Source organism: Eulemur rufifrons, chromosome 9 (assembly GCF_041146395.1).
Source record: "Eulemur rufifrons isolate Redbay chromosome 9, OSU_ERuf_1, whole genome shotgun sequence".
Classification (NCBI taxonomy): Eukaryota; Metazoa; Chordata; class Mammalia; order Primates; family Lemuridae; genus Eulemur; species Eulemur rufifrons.
This window is the reverse complement of record NC_090991.1, coordinates 4,335,100-4,354,368: the sequence shown is the minus strand read 5'-3', so window position 1 is coordinate 4,354,368 and position 19,269 is coordinate 4,335,100. Positions and strand designations below refer to the sequence as shown.

The following is a 19,269-nucleotide window of genomic DNA, read 5'->3' as shown; positions in this document are numbered from 1 at the left end:
GTGCTGAGCCTGCTTCTCTTTGTTTTAACAGAATTGAGCTCTTTTACAATTATTATCAACTTGTAATCTCTTTGCTTTATTCTATTAGTTTATGTTTACTTTATATCTTGCCCAGTTAGTTGTTGATTGTTTTTCTTTATATTGACTAGGAAATGTTTTTCTTCATTCCCTTTTTGCCCTCCTGTTGATTTGGAAGTTCTATCATTTGTTTCTCTAACGTTGGTGTTTCCCTTCCCACATCTACTAGTTACGATGAAACCTGTATTCCTAGTAATGTGAAATTGATCAATAAACATGTTTCCCACCCCTTCACCTAGATGAAACATGTTTCCCACCCCTTCACTCTCCACCCCTTCACCTAGATGAAAATGGAAACAGATTTTACTTCCTCACTTTCCCACTGACCCCATGTTCAGCCCCTCTTTCATGTACCTTCTATTTGAAGACTCTTTCCTGAACATTTACACTATGTATTTCATATCTCATTAGTATCATAACCATAATGTCAGCTCCAAGAATTGCTGATGAATTTTGTTCTTTTGTGTCCACAATGCTAAGAACCGGTCAGGCCTGGCACTCAAAACATCTGTTGAACAAATGAACTATTCATTTAGAAATAACCATATTTATTACAAATTAGTTGTTCACAAGTACTGTACTCATTATCTACCCAATACTGAGATCTCTTTTCCAATATAATTATCAATTGATTAGAGAACATTGAGTATTTTCCTCAATGAGGGTGCACTTAAGTGTCTAAAATTGTCTTTCGGCACAAAAGATGAATGACATTTTGTCTGGGAAATAGAATTCTTGACTCTTAATTGCAGCTTTTCTCTTCAGGTTGTAGATGTGTCATTCCATTGTCTTCTAATTTTCAGTGTAGCAAATGAGAATTCTAATGCTAGTTTTATTTGCTTTCCTTTCAAAAATGGCCTCTTCCTTCAATATGAAAAACTTGTACACTTCTCTCTTTACCCATGGAATTCAGGAATTTTGCCAGGATATGTGTGTATATCTTTATTACTCCTGTCTGGGTGTCAATAGATAAACACCTGCCAAGCCTGATAGAGAAGAAAAGAAAAAACAAAATATACATCTATACATGAGAAATGAGAAGCTATAACCACAGAAACAGAATAAACTCAAAAGACTTATCACAGGATTTCATATGCTTTCTTGGGTCCTCAGTTGGAAAATATTTTCATCATCTCTATTATACCCTCTGAGTAGCATCCATGAGTTTTGGTAGATTTTGATAAGACTCACTAAATCATAACTTCTATAATGTCTATTATAGCATAATAGATATGTCTATTATATCATAACTTCTATAATATTTATTAACTTCTATATCCATAATATCTTCATAACTTCTATTTAATATACTTCTATTTAAATATGCTTTTATTTATCTGTAGCCAATCTAATATGAGCAACTTTCCATACCAGAAATGATATTAAATTCTTCTTGGATTCAAATTCATAGAGACAAAGTAGAAGAGAGGTTTCCAGGGGCTATGGGAGAAAGGAACCGGGAATTACTGTTTAATAGGTACAGAGTTTCTGTTTGAGATGGTGAAAAAGTTCTGGAAATGGATAGTGGTGATGGTTGTACAACATTTTGAATGTACTTAATGCCACTGAATTGTGCACGTAAAAACAGTTAAAATGCTAAGTTTTATGTTATACAGTATATATTTTACCACAATAAAAAATTCTTCCTAGATTTTAAAGCACAAGTTTAAAAACATTCCTCATAAATGCACATTGTAGATATACAATATGGCAGCAGATTCACAATATAAAGGCCCATAAGTGAACATGAAAAGTGGCCACTTTTGTACCAAGAATGGTCAAATTCAGAGACAGAAAGTAGGATGGCAGTTGCCTGGGGAGCAGGGGCATCAGGAGGTGCTGTTTAGTGGGGACGGAGTTTCAGTTTGGGAAGATGAAAAAATTCTGCAGATGGTTGGTTGTGATGGTTGCACAATGTCAATGTACTTCATGGCACTGAATTGTGCACTTAAAATGGTTAAAATGGTAAATTTTATGTACATTTTACCACAATTAAAAAAATTATTTTAAGTGGGTACTTTTGGTTGTAGCTTAGGTGTCTAAAACCAACATGATGAGGTCTCTGGTGACCCAAGATATGGAGAAATAGATCCAATATGTGATGTTCTCACAGAAGGAGAACAGATACAACACTGTAACGGGAAAAAAACAAAAAATCCTGGCAAATCTGTACAGGATTTTAAGAAAAGGGAATCTGAAAATGGTACAGTGTTTGATTTGCTTCTCTCTAAAGCACTGCTCTTTAAGCTCCTATTTTTGGAGCCAGGACTGCTAGAAATATAGAATATGAGAGTAAATAATGGTACCCTCATATGCAAATTTTCAGATTTGATTTGTCTGCACCTGAGATAACTAGTACCTGGTAAGGCTTCCTCCACACAAGAGTTGTTTAGCTACAGAGTGCAGAATCCTCAACAGCCACTAGGGGGCAGGAGGCCCTGCGTCACACAGACAGGCCCGAAGCGGTGACAGGGAGTTAATACAATTAACGGACACCATTTTGTACCCTCAAGCTTGAGGCCTGCAAGCTCTACCCGCAAGCTACTCCAGCTACCTGCCAGGGGGAAAAGAATTTGACAGAGGTTAGGGTGGACTGGCAGGCTGTCCTCTTTCAACCATAGCAGGAGTACCCCAATTTCTCAGCTTGTGTGGCAGGCCTTATTTCTTTCCCTGATGGTATTATTTACCTCATTACTTATATCCCTTCTATCAACATACCTGTGGTAAATGCTATTTTCTCAGCATTTTCAGGGGCACCAAGAACCCTTGTGATAATTAGAAAAAGAAGTCTCTCCTGGGCAGACACAACCCAGTAGGCACAGGACTTGGCAAGCTGACTGATGCTGTTAAAGGGAAATTCTTCAACAATGCTTGTCAAAGCACAGTAAGGCAAACTTTATTCAGGACCACTGCCACCGGAGTAGGACCACTGCGATGGGCTACTGCTGTGGGGGAGAGATTGGGCTCTACAGTGCAAACAAGGGCAAGTGGGACTTCATAGCCAAGGAGTAGGGCAGGGGTCACTGGGTGGAAAATTACTAAGAGTTAACACTGGGGTAAGGGGGACTCTTGCTGAAGACAGGCCAGGGTGACCAGACATCACCTAGGGGATGGTGGAGGATGAGGAACCCGAGGAGACAGCCAGGGTGACCGGCTGTCCAGGGTGAGGGGTTCTTGACAAAATGACCCAGCAGGCCTCTTTGCTAAGACTGGATTTTACAAGAAGTGCACAGATGGGCCTAGGATAAGGTTCAGAAGCCTGACTGAAATCTGGCCGAAGAGTCTTTGTCACTGTTTCTGGGTGAATTAGAAAAAGACATCCCTTCTTCCTGTGTACCCTATGTGGTGGTCCTGAGTGCTTCCCAAGTACCAGGCACTGTGCTGAGAAGCACTTTGCGTATCTTGTCTCGCACTCCTCACAGAAAGGCAGGCACTGTTATTGCCCACGTTTTCTTGATGAGAAAATGGGTGAGTGTAACTCACATAGCTAGCAAGAGGCAGAGCTCATGACAAAGGGACAGGTAATGACCTCAGGTGCCTTAAACTTCCTCCCACAGGCACTGGATTCACCAGTCTCCCACCACCTCCTCCCAGCCTACTGCCTCCTAGCAGCAAGAGTAATTTTTTAAACTCTTTACTGTCATACTAATGTATATAATGTATATGTACAGTTCGAATAATAAAAACAATGTTCAACTATGTCAAGCAATGGAGTTTTACCAATTTCTCTGATGTGCCAGGCATCGCCCTCCCTGCTCAAGAGGTAACCACCATCCTGACTTTTGTGCTAATCTTTATCACACGTATGTGTACGTATATCTAAACATTATTTAGTCTTGTCTGTTTTTGAACTCTATGTAAGTTAACTAATACTACATGCAGTCTTCTGAGACTCTTCTTTTGTGATTCATCCGTGTTGAGGTGTATGCTGGAGTTGGTATGTGTTCACTGTTGCATTGTATTCCATTACATGAACATTCTACAACTGTCCATTTCACTGTTGATAGAACATATGTTTCAGTTTTTGCTATTCTGAACAAGAGTTGACACAAGCATTCTTGTTCTTATCTTCTGGTGCACACATTTAAGAGATTCTCTAGGATATATAGTGTTTAAAAATCTTTTCGGGCAATTTAATTAGGAACATGTGCCAAAGTTTTATTATACTCTTGCTGTAAGAATAAAGGCCTCTGACAGACCATGTTAAAGATTTCTCTCATGGTAGAAACACTTAAAGGGGAAAAAAATGACTAATCACTGTTAAGAGTGGATACAAAAGAAATATCTAATTAAAGATCTATAGACTCCTTTTTTTTTTTTTAAGAGACAGGGTCTTGCTCTATCACTCATGCTTGCTCTGTAGCTAACTGGAACCTCAACCTCCTGGGCTCTAGCAATCCTTCTGCCTCAGCCTCCCTAGTAGCTAAGACTACAGGCACACACCACCACACATAGCTAATTTTTAAAAACTTTTTTGTAGAGATGGGTAGGCATGCACCACGATGCCCGGCTAATTTTTTTGTTTTTAGAGAGACAGGGATCTCACTATGTTGCCCAGGCTGGTTTTGAACTCCCAAGCCTCAAGTGATCCTCCCACTTTGGCCTCTCAAAGTGCTGGGATTACAGGCATGAGCCACTGCACCTGGCCTACTTCTTTAGACTCCTGACTGATAGCTGACCGTCATCTTGGTGGGTAAATATTTAGTTTCTCAGAAGAGATAGATAGTAATTTGGTTACTATCTATCACAAAATTGCTTAAACATTTTATGAGGAATGCTACTATCTTCCAAGAGGAGGTTGTAAATTACATCATCCAAACAGGTTCTGCCTCAAGCCAGGTTTAGAACAAATTTTCTTTTATATAACTGAAGGGGGATTTCTGGATCTAGGATATGCACGTGTTTAATTTTGTTTTCTAAAGGGGTTGTACTAATTTGTAGTACTTCTAGCAATGTGAGAGAGTTCCTGTTGCTTTACATCCTACCCAATACTTGATAGTCTGAGTTTTGCCCATCTGCAGGTTGTGAAATGGGATCTTGTTATGGTTTTCATTTGAATATTCCTGATTACTAATCTGGTTGACCAACTTTTTATGTTTCTTCCATCCTTATTTTCTCTTTTGTGTCCTTTATATAGTCTAAATCTCCACTGTCCAATATGGTAGCCACTAACCATATATGGCTATTTAAATTTAAAATTAAATTCAATAAAAAATTCAGTTCCTCAGTTTCACTAGCCATATTCAAAGTGCTCAACAGCTACATGTGGCTAGTAGCTATTGGACAGAAATATAAATATAGAACATTTCTATCAGTGCAGAATGCTGGATTGGACAGCCCCATTCTAGATCCTGGTCCTTGTGAATTATATGTGTTGCAAGTATCTTCTCCAAGTTTGTGGCCAGTCTCATCACTGTTTTTATTGGGTATGCTGATAAACAGAAGTCCTGAATTTTAATGTAGTTGAATTTATCAAGGATTTATCAAGCCTCTTTACTTTGGTCATATTAATAGATATTTGCCTATATTTCCTTCTAAAAAGCACATAAAATTTCGCCTTTCACATTTAAGGCCTAAGTCTACCCAGAATTTAGTTTTGGGCATGGTACAGAGCAGCGACCTATTTTCGTTTTTTCCAACAGCACCACAGTCCCTATTTTCCTCATTCGTCGTGCATTAGGTTTTATGTGTGCACGGCTGTTTCTCTGAGTTCTCTAGTCTGTTGCATCAATCCTGAGCCAACCACAATGTCTTAACTACTATAACTTGATAATGTAATAAAGGCTTGGTATCGTGGTTCTTCAGGAGTATCTTGACTGTTCATGGACCTTTTCACTTCCACATAAATTTCAGATTTGCTTTTCAAGTTTCTTACATTATCCTGTTGTAGGTTTTTGTTTTTGTTTTTTGAGGCAGAGTCTCATTCTGTTGCCCGGGCTAGAGTGCCATGGCATTAGCCTAGCTCACAGCAACCTCAAACTCCTGGGCTCAAGCAATCCTCCTGCTTCAGACTCTCAAGTAGCTGAGACTACAGGCATGCGCCACCATGCCTGGCTAATTTTTTCTAGATGTATTTTTAGCTGTCCATATAATTTCTTTCTATTTTTAGTAGAAGCGGGGTCTTGCTCTTGCTCAGGCTGGTCTCGAACTCCTGAGCTCAAACAATCCACCCACCTTGGCCTCCCAGAGTGCTAGGATTACAGGCGTGAGCCACCTCGCCCGGCCATCCTGTTGTAGTTTTGACTGGAGATGCATTAAATCTTCAGATTGATTTGCAAAAAATTGATATCTATTTGCTAGGTACTGTTCAGGGCCTCAGCGATGCAATGGTAAGCAAGACAGACAAGGAAGCTTCCCATCACAATTAGAATAAAATTCAAACTCTTTACCATAGCCTATAAACCAATCCACCCACAATCTCTACTTTCCTCTACTCCAAACTCATCTTCCACTGTTCTCTCACCCCCTGTGCTCCAGACACGCCATCCTCTGCCATGCCTTGAACTCATCCAGCACTCTCCCACCATGGTTTTGCTGGAATCCACCCGCTACCCTCGCCTCCATATGTGCACGATAGGCTCCCTCACTTTAAGCAGGTGTTTACTCACATGATCACCGTTTCAAAGAGGCCATCAAGCTATCTAAAGTAGTGGCAGCACCCTTGCTTTTTCTCCATAGCACTCATCACCACCTAACTAACATATTAAATATTTGGGTTGGGCGCGGTGGCTCAAGCCTGTAATCCCAGCACCTTAGGAACCTAAAGCAGGAGGATCACTTGAGGCCAGGAGTTCATACACCAGCCTGGGCAACACAGTGAGACTCTGTCTCTACAAAAATAAAACAATTTGCTGAGCCTGGTGGCACGTGCCTATAATCCCAGATAATTGGGAGACTGAAGTGGATGATTGCTTGAGCCCAGAAGTCCAAGGTTGCAGTGAGCTATGATTGTGCCACCGCCCTCCAGCCTAACAAGAGAGTGAGACCCTATATCTAAAATAAAAGAATTTTTTAAAAAAGTATTTGGTGTTTGTCTGCCTTCCCTACTAGAAAGCCAGTTCCAGGAACCAAGAACTCTGCTTGTCTTGTTGCTGTTAAGGTCTTGACCTATGCCTGGAACACAGTAGGAACTTAGAAAGTTTACTGAATGAATAAAAGAAGACCGGACAAATGATCAAGAGGCTTTTGAAAAAACTCAGGCGAGACCTCTAACTTGGTACATGTAACCACAGCCACGTAAAGTCTGAGAAGCATTTGGCTAATTCTTATCCATTATAATAAAAACTCCATCCAAACTGGCCACAACCCCTACAGATTTCCCAAGAGCAGTATTTAAACACATAATGATTTTGGAGTCTTATCTGCAAATATATCATTTATCATATTTCTCTATGAGGGTTTGGGAAGATTGATTTTGATTAATTCTAGGTTATCAATACTTTTTTAGGGATTACATTTATAGTGTCATAACTAAGAAGCCTTTACCTAACCCAGGGTACAAAATTTTCTCATATGTTTTCTTTTAGAAGTTTTATAATGTTTCTTTACCTTTAGGTCTATGATGCATCTTGAGCTGATTTTTCTGCATGGTGTGAGGAAAAGGTCTAAGTTTATTTTGTTTTTATTATGTTTCTATTCTCAATAATTGCTCCAGCACTATTCGTTTAAGACTATCCTTTTGCTACTGAATTTCCTTGGTACCTTTGGTGAAAATCAGTTGCCCATAAATGGGAGGTCTATCTCTGGACTCTCTATTCTCTTACATTTATCTGTATGTCTATCTTTACACCAGCACCCCACTGTCTTTTTTTTTTTTTTTTTGAGACACAGTCTCATTCTGTCATCTGGGCCAGAATGCAATGGCATCAGCCTAGCTCACAGCAACCTCCAACTCCTGGGTTTATGCAATCCTCTTGCCTCAGGCCTCCGGAGTAGCTGGGACTACAGGTGCATACCAAGACACCTGGCTAATTTTTTCTATTTTTAGTAGAGATGGGGTCTCGCTCTTGCTCAGGCTGGTCTCAAACTCCTGGCCTCAAGCGATCCTCCTGCCTCGGCCTCCCAGAGTGCTAGGATTACAGGTGTAATCCGGCCTATAGTAAGTCTGAAATTAGGTAAGTTCTTCATCTTTTTTAAGGATAGTTTTGGGCTGGGCATGGGCATATTGCTATATGTTTTTTTCCTCCTTATTCCAGCTTATTTGAGGACTTATAAATGTGGTTTATTGAGCTGTCAGGAGAGAAAAAATCTTTTCCTCTATCGATCTCAGGGCCTCCAGCTAGGGCCCTGTAAACTGGACTAACCCAAGACAAATTAAAAAGAGAAAAACAAACTATTAGTACATGCATTCTACTTGCACATGGGAGTACCCAGAGATGAGCAACTCATAGGAGCGCTTAGTGACAAAGATTCTTTGCTTCGCTTCTGAATCTTCGGTTAGGCCCATCTGTGCCCTTCCTTATAAAGTTCAGCTTTAGCAAAAGAACCCTGCGAAGTCAGTTTAGCAGAACTCCCTCCCCTCAATATCTGATCGGATTCCTCACCCTCCACCATCTCCCAGGTGGTGTCTGGGTAGGTAGCCTGTCTTAAGCAAGAATCCTGTTAGGTCGATTTAGCCAGAATCCCCCTCATCCTGATGTTTCCTCTTAGTCATTTCCACCCCCCATCCCCCACCCCCACCCTGATCCTTGGCTATAAATTCCCACTTGTCGGTGCTGTATTAGGAGTTGAGCCCAATCTCTCTCCCCCACTGCAAGACTCCACTGCAGCGTTCCCTATACCTATCACAATGATCCCGAATAAAGTCTTCCTTACCATGCTTTAACAAGTATCACTGAATAACTTTTTAACAGTTATGGTGCCATGACTTGGACAGGATCAGATTCATCATTGGACCCCCAGCCCTCTCACCCAGGACCCCAAGCACGTGCCTTTGAAGCCTCTGTCTTCCCTCCTGATTGACTGGGCATGCATTGTTGTCATCAGCCTCCTGAACCACTGCTCTGGAAAGATGTCCATTGAAGCTGGTAATTCCTAAGGTATGAGTATACTCTGAAACTGCGGTAAGAGTCCCAGGCTTCTTTCGAAAGGTACCTGCTGGTCTGGAAGTCTCTTCCTCCTGGCTCTCTTTTCCTGAGTGGGGATCATCACCTGACTCCCTGGGCTGGAAGCCCTTCTTCCCAGCTTTCTGTGAGGCTTCTCTGTTCTCTCTCTTCTCTCTGTTCTTTTTATTGGATCTCGATTCTCCCATGGGAACTTCTCTGTCACCTGACACCCCTTTTCTCAAACCCTTGCTGCCCATGTGCTCTGCCAACTCTGTCCACCCCTGCCAGGCCCTTTCCCTTCCCACTCCAGCCCCTCAGTCACTTAGACTTCAGGCCCCTTACCTTCCACAGGAGGCTCTCAAAGGACTCAAGGGCCCCTCGAAAGTAAGCACCTGATGCTGAAAAGAGAAAAAAAAGGAACTATTTGGAAACTGGGCAAATGAAAAAATCTTAAAAGCCTTCTTCACAAATATTGGTAAAAGGTTTTGGCCTTTATTAAGTAGGCAAGCTTAACTTATTTCACTCTTGTCAGAAACATAATTTGGATAAAAATATAAAGTGGTAAACCAGTGAGTTTGTGTTACTCTGTTTCACTGCCTCATGACTGAAATCAAAACAATAACTAAATGACAAAGACTTAGGATGGCCATGGTTAAATATCTGATGAGAGTTTGTTATAACCAGTAATTGACAAGGAAATTTGGTTATTTCTGTGGTGTATAACATTTTAACATAATGACCAAAATTATGACTGGTAACAGATTTCTATGAAACTCATATAATTTTGGAACATTCATATCCATAACATACCCATAAATATAACTTATGGTTTAGAATCACTTATTTGACAATGCTTTCCATATAATTTAATATATCAAATACGCCTAATTAGTTTTAAATCTCTCTTTTACAAGGTAAGGAACATAACCTTCAAGTTTTTCTAGGGGCCAAACTGGAAAATTTCAAACTTAATTCAAGGTCAAAAAGATCTCATTTAGAATTTGATGTTGGGAAGTTTGTAAAAAACATCAAAAGTTTAAAACACTTGATTAAATATGATCTTGATTATTTAATCAAAGTGACAATAAAGGTTTTTTTTTTTCAATAAAGGTTTTAAAGGCAAATACAGAAGGTTACATAGTTGTGATTAAAAAAAACTTAGCTCTTTGAATATTGACAGCCTCAGTTTTCTTAAATAATCAAAGACCTAATAAAAGACAGTATCATGCATAAAAAATTATCTTGATAATACACAAGATCTTTGTTTCCTAGACCAATTACTTAATTACTTAAAAGAAAAAAGTGGCTGGGTACGGTGGCTCACACCTGTAATCCCAACACTTGGGGAGGCTGAGGCAGAAGTATCGCTTGAGGCCAGCAGTTCAAGACCAGCCTGGGCAACACAGCAAGATCCCATCTTACAAAAAATGAAAAATGTAGCTGGTGTGGTGATGTGCACCCGTATTCCTAGCTACTTTGGATTTGTTCCAGGAGACAACTCCTTGCTGTCCCATCTTTAACAAAGACTGCTTTTGAGACACAAGTAGTGGACTGACCAAGGTCATGGGATCCATCTATCTGTCCAGATATTTTTACCCTTCTTCCAAGCCATACTATCTGAGATATTAGACAAACTGGGTTGGAACCTCATCAAACAGCTGAGCACAGGTCTACATCAAAGGCCACCATGGGAAACAGCTGTAGTAAAATTCTTGATTTCCCCCCCCCCCCCCCAGGGATGCAGTGCCTCGAGGGCTTTATCCATTCCTCACAGAGCATACTCTGTAAGAACCTGTGTGAGGGAAAAAAGAAGCTATGTGAGTCGTTTCTCTCAGAAAAAGTTCTACTTCTCTTGAACAATCAATTCGCCTGTACATTAGGGAGAGGGTGATATTGGGGATGCTGTGATATATGTCTAATCATGTGTCCCTCTTTGCTTTGGTCATTTAAGGTGGCTTAATGCTAGATTTGCAGCCTATTTCCAGTAACCATAAGGGACCACTGGAGACAATCAGTAGTGATTAAGAGTTTGGGCTTTGGAATGAGGCAAACCTGGGTTGAAATCTCACTTCTGCTACTCGTTAGCCATATGAACTACAGGCGATCATCTACTTTTTCCAAGTAGTAATAAAGTATCAAATGGGCATAATCACATTATTTACTTTGGGGAGTTGTTTTCTTGGGAAGAATAAGGAATACACTGCTAAGCATGGGGCCTGAACACGCATCACAAATGTAATCATTTTCACTTTATGGTAAGCATTTCTGTGTGCTCATTTTCCTCCCACCTTTATTATTTTCCAGTTCTTGAGACAGACCGACACACAAATTTTCTACTTGACAATTGTGTACATTGATTATTATTATTATTTTTTAATTTGCTAAACTGGCTGGGTGCGGTGGCTCATGCCTGTAATCCTAGCACTCTGAGAAGCCAACTCGGGAGGCTCACTTGAGCTTAGGAGTTCGAGACCAGCCTGAGCAAGAGCAAGACCCCGTCTCTACTAAAAAGATAAATAAATAAATAAAAATAACATCTGCTAAACACACCCCACAGGTAAGACTCTCTAGAAAACTTGCCATAGTGAAAATTATATCTGCTTCAAGAGGTTCTTCCCTCAAGGTTCTACCTCAGGATAGTGAGATAAAATATCTGATAGGTCTGACAGGGTCAGAAAGACATGGTAGACATGTGTATCCTGCTTGAGGCGCTTGTGGTGCAACACCCTTGACAGTCACCAGTTCATTACCGTTGATGTCTTCTAGCACATCCTCTGATAGTGTATCTGTTTGGATACAAAGGGCAGCACTTCATTCCAAAATAATTAAGGAATCTGTCCTTTAGCTTCAATTTGGAGTCAAATAAATACAAACAAAAAAGATATATATTACGGTGATGCTAATGTCCCGGTACATTAACATAATTTAAGAAGGCTCAAATTAGGTAAATATCTATTTCACAAAAAGAGACTCTGATATTTATCTTTTAAAAATCTTTTTACGGCCAAGTGCGGTGGCTCACACCTGTAATCCTAGCACTCTGGGAGGCCAAGGTGCGAGGATTGCTTGATGTCAGGAGTTCGAGACCAGCCTGAGCAACAGCGAGACCCGTCTCTACTAAAAATAGAAAAAATTAGCCGGTTGTCATCGTGCGTGCCTGTACTCCGAGCTACTCAGGAGGCTGAGGCAGGAGGATTGCCTTAACCCAGGAGTTTGAGGTTACAGTGAGCTGTGATGACACCACTGCACTCTACCCAGGGAGACAGAGCAAGACCCTGTTTCAAAAAAAATTTTTTTTTTAAATTTTATTAAAGTCAGTTTATTTTTACTTTCTGAGATATCTTCATGCTTATCAAGGGTTTACATGAGTTATCTCTGAGATTGCTTTGCCAGAGGTTTGTCTATTTAATTTTTTTCCAGCTTTACTGAGGTGTAACTGACGTACAGTAAGTTGCACATATTTAAAGTATATAAATTGATAATTTTCTATATATGCTTATACCTATAAAAGCATCACCACAATCAAGATAATAAACATCTCCATAGCCCCAACAGTTTCTCCTGCCTTTTATAACCCATCCCACCTCATTCCTTCTCCCCGCCTCCATCCCCAAATGATCACTGATCTGCTTTCTCTTTCAATAGATTAGTTTGCATTTTCTAGAATGTGATATGGAATAAAATCATACAGTGAATACTCTTTTTTTGGTCTAGCTTCTTTTACCCAGCACAATTCTTTTGAAATTCACTCATGTTGTTATATGTATCAATAGTTCATTTCTTTTCATTGTTGAGTAGTATTCCATTTGATATGCCACAGTTCATTTTTTATCACATGGCCTTATGAATCATGTAACTGACGGTGCCTCTCTTTTTCTTTTTTTTATTTTTTCTTTTTCACTTTTTTCACCATATATGACCTGAATGTGCCTCTCTCTTATACTGGCTGGAGGAAAAAAAACCCAATCCCCAAAAACTCCATCAAATCTATGGCCCACCTCTAGGCAAAGGACAGAATTCAAAGCCAAACTTTGTACGCTAATCTTAACTCCTAACTTCATTTCCTTTTTTTCCTCTCCCTTTGTATATATTCCCCGTCCACTTATCTTTTATTTTATTTTGTTAAACACACTTAAGCCAGTCATCTGGCATCTTTTCTGGAGCAAGGACCAAGTACAAGTAAACAATGCTCTGTTTTTACTTGGTTTTATCAATTCCTTCCTCCTGCTTTATTTAGGGATCCCTGGTTTTTGTTGACTCGGTCTACTTACCAATGCCCATCATATCCTACTTTGACAAGTGCCACAATGTCTTAAATGCTTTAATCTAATCCCCCTTCTACTCATCTGCTATAATGTCACCAAGTTATCATTCTAAATTAGAAAACTGATAATGTCATTCCTATGCAAAACACTTACCCGAAGGCTAAAGTCCTTAGTAATATCAAGGTGGGGCCCTTCATTAGTCAGGCACTCAATAAACATTTACTAAGTGCTGATTATGTATCAGGTAGTGTGCTAGCTGGCTAAGTATGGAGATATGGTGATAAACTAGATAGACATGGCCTGTACTCTCATGGAGTTTACATTCTAGTTGGGGGAAAGCAAGAGGATAAATAACCAATTAAGCAATAAAACTGTGGACTGGATAAACATGAAATTGTTTATCCTGATAACCAGGGTGTTGTGACTGAGTCACAGGAGCAGAGGTGGATGGCAGAGAAGGCCTTTTGGAGGAGGCAACATTTACTCTGCCTAAAACATGAAACAGAAATGGCTGTGAGAAGAGTTTCAGGCAAAGGAAACATCAAGGGTGAAGGTCCAGAAGTGGGAAAAAGCTTGGTGTTTTCCAGGAACTGCAGGTGGCTGGCCAGCACAGCTGGAAGTGGTGAGGCTGCCAGAGCTGAGCCTTGCCTGCTTCTCCAGCCCACTGCCCAAACCACAGGCCCACGTGCAGCCACCTTAAATTCCAGCCAAGAATAGCTACCCACTATTTCCTCAACACCCATGCCATCTCATTCTCCACCTGTTCCCTCCTGCCTAGACAATCCTAATCATCGCGTGACTGGGTTTCTAAATATTAAATAATACCTTCTTTGAAACCTTCTGGTTCCCCTCCTGCCCTACTCCAGGCAGCTAAACTGCTCCTTCCTCTCCTGTGCCTCCACTGAAGTCTGCATGTACCTCTCCTTTTTCATATAGCTAACATTTATTGAGGGCTTTCTATGTCCAAGCACTGTTCTAAGCACTTTACCTGTATTAATTCAACCATTTGAGGCTGGTTCATTTAATCCTCAAAAACTCCATGAGCTAGGTATTATTACTGTCTTTATCATATAGATGAAGAAACTGAGGCCCAGAGAAGTAATTCACCCATGGTTACACAAACTCTGCCAGAGCCAGTTAGAACCCAAACAGTCCAGTTTGTACTTGTACTTTAACTACTAAACTCTTTTGCCTTTCAAGACTAATAGCTAACATTTATTAAGCACTCACTATGTGCCATGCTTTCTTCTAAACACTTGATGTGAATTAACTCACTGAGTTCTCCAATAATTCTCTGAGGTAGATACTCTTAGTCCTTACAGTGTCACCCTTACTGGCACTAAGATCATGGCTCTCTTGGGTGGGGCCTATATCCTGTCCCAGTCATCAATGGCAATGCCTCACACACCCAGAAGTTGCTCAACCAATGCCTGCTGAATGAATGAATGACCTAGTTTCTTTCTCTTGGCCAAGGATTCAAACTTCAAGAGTACACAATGGCTGAGAACAGTTGATTGGAGAGATTTATGATAATGCATTATGAATGTGTTGTAGTAAATACACACCAATGAGAACTGATAATATAAAGGCTGATTTATAATAATATGTATGTTCACTGCATTTCAAATGTGAGATAAATTCATCTATGTATCAGAGACTGCATTATATATTAGAAGATGGACTGACCAACTCTTCTGACAAAATAAGGGCAAAGGGCTGCTTTGAGGACAACTCCCATAAAATGTCTCATCTGCGTCTAAATGCAACACAGCCAACAAAACTGACACATCAACTTATAAACCACCTACACCTTTTGTCTAGCTGTTCTTTCACTCAACAGCAAATATGAGACACGATGTAGAAATGTTTAAAGCACAATTTATATCTCAGAATAGGCCAGGCGCGGTGGCTCATGCCTATAATCCTAGGCATATTTCACTGCTCTTACAGTTCTTCCCAAGAGCCTCCTGAGAGCCTCATACCAATAGGCCCCTGATGGCCAGAACTACCACCTTGTCAGGCGAGCCCCAATAGTGTCTTCCTCTTTCTTGTCAAATCCTATCTGAAAACAAGAACACTCATATCTACAAAGTAAACTGAAGAAGGCTAGGCGCTGTGACTCAAGCCTGTAATCCCAGCACTTTGGGAGGCCCAGTCAGGAGGACTGCTTGAGGCCAGGAGTTTGAGACCAGCCTGGGCAATATGAGAGCCTATCTCTACAAAAAAATAAAACAAATTAGATGTTCATGGCAGTGCACACCTGTTGTCCCAGCTACCCAGGAAACTGAGGCAGGAGGATGGCTTGAGCCCAGGAATTTGAGGTTATAGTGAGCTATGATCACTGCACTCTAACCTGGGTGACAGAATGAGACTCTATCTCAAAAAAATAAAAGCCAAAAAAAACCTGAAAGGGATTTTTTTTCTTTTGAGACAAGGTCTCACTCTGTCACCTGGGGCTAGAGTTGCCAGGACATCAGCCTAGCTCACAGCAACCTCAAACTCCTGGGCTCCTGCAATCCTCCTGCCTCAGCCTTCCGAGTAGCTCCAAATACAGGCATGAAACATGACACCCGGCTAATTTTTCTATTTTTATTAGAGACGAGGTCTCACTCTTGCTCAGGCTGGTCTCGAACTCCTGACCTCACAGGATCCTCCACACCTGGGCCTCCCAGAGTGCTAGGATTACAGGAGTGAGCCACCAAGCCCAGCCTGAAGGGGCTTTTGTCAATCTTATTCTCTAAAAGATAGATCTTCCCATCAGATTGGCAAAAATCTTAAAATGCGATAATATTAAGTGCTGCTGAGAATACAGAACTGTAGTAACTCTCCTACATTGCTGGTAAGAATGTAAAGTTAGTACTATTATTACTTTGGGGAACTAAACTTTAATAAGTTGAAGATACATCCACAATTCTATTTCTAGGTATAGTTCCTAGAGACGTTCTCACATATACACACATACACACACACCCACACACATATATATGAGGATATACATAAAAGGATGCTTTTACTGTTGATAGGAATGTAAAATGGTGCAGCTGCTATGAAAAACAGTATGATGGTTCCTCAAAAAATAAACAATTCAATTATCATATGGTCTAGCAATTTTACCACTGGGTATATGCCCCAAAAGATCTGAAAGCAGGGACTCAAACAGATACTTGTACATCCACGTTCACTGCAGCACTATTCACAACAGCCAAAAGGTGGAAATAACGCAAGTATCTATCAACAGATGAATGGATAATGTGGTAAATACATACAATGGAATATGAGCCTCCCCAAAAAGGAAATTCTGTCACATGCTAAAACATGGATGAACCGTGAGGACATTATGCTAAATGAAATAAGCCAGCTACAAAAAGATAAATACTGTATGATTACTTATATGACATATTTAAGGTAGTCAAGCTCATAAAGACAGAAAATATTAATAGAATAGCAGTTACCAGGGTCTGGGAAGACGGGGAAAAGGGAAATTGTTGTTCAATGTGTATAGCGTTTCAGTTTTGAAAGATGAAAAGTTATAGAGATCTCTTAAACAACAATATGAATACAGTTAACACTACCAAAGTGTATAAAGTGGTTAATATGGTAAATATCAAGTTAAGTGTTTTTTACTACAATTTAACATGAAAAAAATTTTTAAAGCTTAAGCAATTTGGTGATTATGGTTTTTGTTATATTATCTCCAACTTTCATGTATATATATAACATTTTAGAATAAAAACATTTTAAAGCAGCTATTTTTAAGTGGACAGATTTCTGTAATTTTGAAGCCCAATATGAAGACAGTACAGAATTTTGCTCTGTGCTCATTTGGGCATTCAATATCAAAGTTTCTAACTTGCTTTGTAATAAGTTAGGAGTTAGTCACATAATTGTGTTGAGATACATAGCCAAACGTTAAATATAAAATAAGCAAATGACAAACTACAGACTAATTTCATATTTTAAATGTCACCTGATGTCAATAAAACAATTGTGAACTTTTAATTGGAACCATAGCTTTCTCATAGAGTTTTACTAAAAGACATCTAGCCAAGTAAAATCACTTAAAATCTCAGAATCAATTCCTTTTTGTTTCTTTCAAAGGAACTGTCAAGACAAAAACCATTTGCATATGGAGATTAAATACAGTGCTTTGGATTCTTATGAGCTGATAAAAGAAAGAAAAAAGAAAATAGTGATATACGCCTTTTTGCTTTGTGTTTTAAGCAGTTTTTTTCCTCCAGTTGAACAGAAGGGAAAATCTCACTTTATTCATTGAATAAAAATTTGTTAAGCACAGTGCCAAGCATTGTGCTAGATTACCAAATTCCTGACCTTAGAAAGTTCACTGTGCTATTCTTTGTTTACAAATTTCCTTTTACAATTTATTACGAGAAATGATGTGTTATTACTAAAAGTTCCATTTATAAACAGACCATTAACAAAATTCATCTTGTTTATTGTTCAAGGACAACATACGCCTTCCTTCTGAAACAATTTTGCTGTGTTGAGGTTACCAAATGACCTACTTTGGGAAAACATTAACCCAGGAGGCTGTATGACTAATTTAGTTCTGGCAACTACTAGAACCCCCAGTGAGGTCACCACACCAGTCATGATACCTGCATTCTCGCTCAATCTACCCATCAACATGTACAACTCAGGAGGAGTTCCTGGTGGTTGAAACAAACTCGGACTGTTAGGCTAACAAAAGTAAAAATTCATACTTTGGAAAGCAGACATTTTATAAGCTACCTCAAAATCCTTTGAATTCACTTCCAAAATTATCTTAAAGGATCTGTTTATTTCTATCTGCTGCACATTCAAGTCCGTAGACAGTAGGTGATAGTTTTAGTTAATTTAACTTAAAGCAGCCTAGGTGTTAAGGCAATCCAATAGACCAGCTTGTTTACAGACATAGCTTCTTAATATTATGCTCAGAGATGTTGAAATTTAAAGACTAACAACCTTAGTCGCTAAGTGACTTTTGTCTAATTGTAGTAATATGCAAATTTATACACTTCCACCTTTAAGACAGTTTGTGTCACATGAAAAAGTCATTTTCATGTTTATTTACATCCTCACCCGCATGACTCCGCGAGGCACCGTGATCCAAACCCCTCTGCCTTACTCACTTTCCTTGGGTCATCTCCTTGCGGGACGAGTGGCCACACCTAGGGTGTAGGGAGACCAGTCGCGTGGTCCTAACTGGTCCCCACCTTTCTTGTCGTTTCCATAGCAAGTACGTCAATTTGAGCAGTAAGTTGCTTTCTGGCAATTTCCCCTTTCTCGAAGCGGGTTTTCAGCTCCCTAATCCGCTTTTTTCCCCTACCAGTTTGGAGAAACAGCACAGACGGAGAGGGATATGCATGTATTGTCGGAGCCAGAGCTAAGCCTGGCCACCGTGTCACCTTGAGCCCAGCCTCGCCTCTCCGGGCCTGGGGGCGAAGGGCCTCCGCAACGGAGAGGGTCCCACTTAAAAGTCCAGATTTAGTTTGTCCTCAGGTAGTTATGAGCATTGAGTAAGACAAAGCAACTAAGAGCATTCAGACTACACAAGCGTGATTAAAGCTCCACAACCCTGCACTAACCAAGCTTAAAAATAAACACTGGCCAGTGCGGGAGGGCGCGCTTTAAGACGGGTTGGGGGGACTGCGCTTCACAGTCGCCACCAGGTACCGCGCCGCCCCGATCTGGGCACTTCCAAATCCGGACGTGGCGACCTACACGGGAAACTCACCACGCAACCCACTCGCTGCCGGCCTACGGCGCGAAAACGCAAGATTTAGGGAAGCTGGGCTTTGGAGGCGGGAGCAAAAGACCCCCGCCCTCACCTCCGGCCGGAAATACCCTTCTTTCATGCAGGCGCGCCTCTGTGGCGCACGCGC

General features: G+C 40.3%; 1 long non-coding RNA gene across 1 annotated transcript; it reads right to left on the bottom strand.

Annotated features, from left to right (window-relative positions):
• Positions 1-745: 745 nt before the first annotated feature.
• LOC138392441 (uncharacterized) lies at positions 746-19,245 on the bottom strand. Its single transcript, XR_011234927.1, has 3 exons — positions 18,517-19,245; positions 9,465-9,520; positions 746-1,064 (listed from the first exon to the last, which is right to left on the bottom strand). It is a non-coding gene; the product is annotated as an uncharacterized lncRNA (long non-coding RNA).
• Positions 19,246-19,269: the final 24 nt, after the last annotated feature.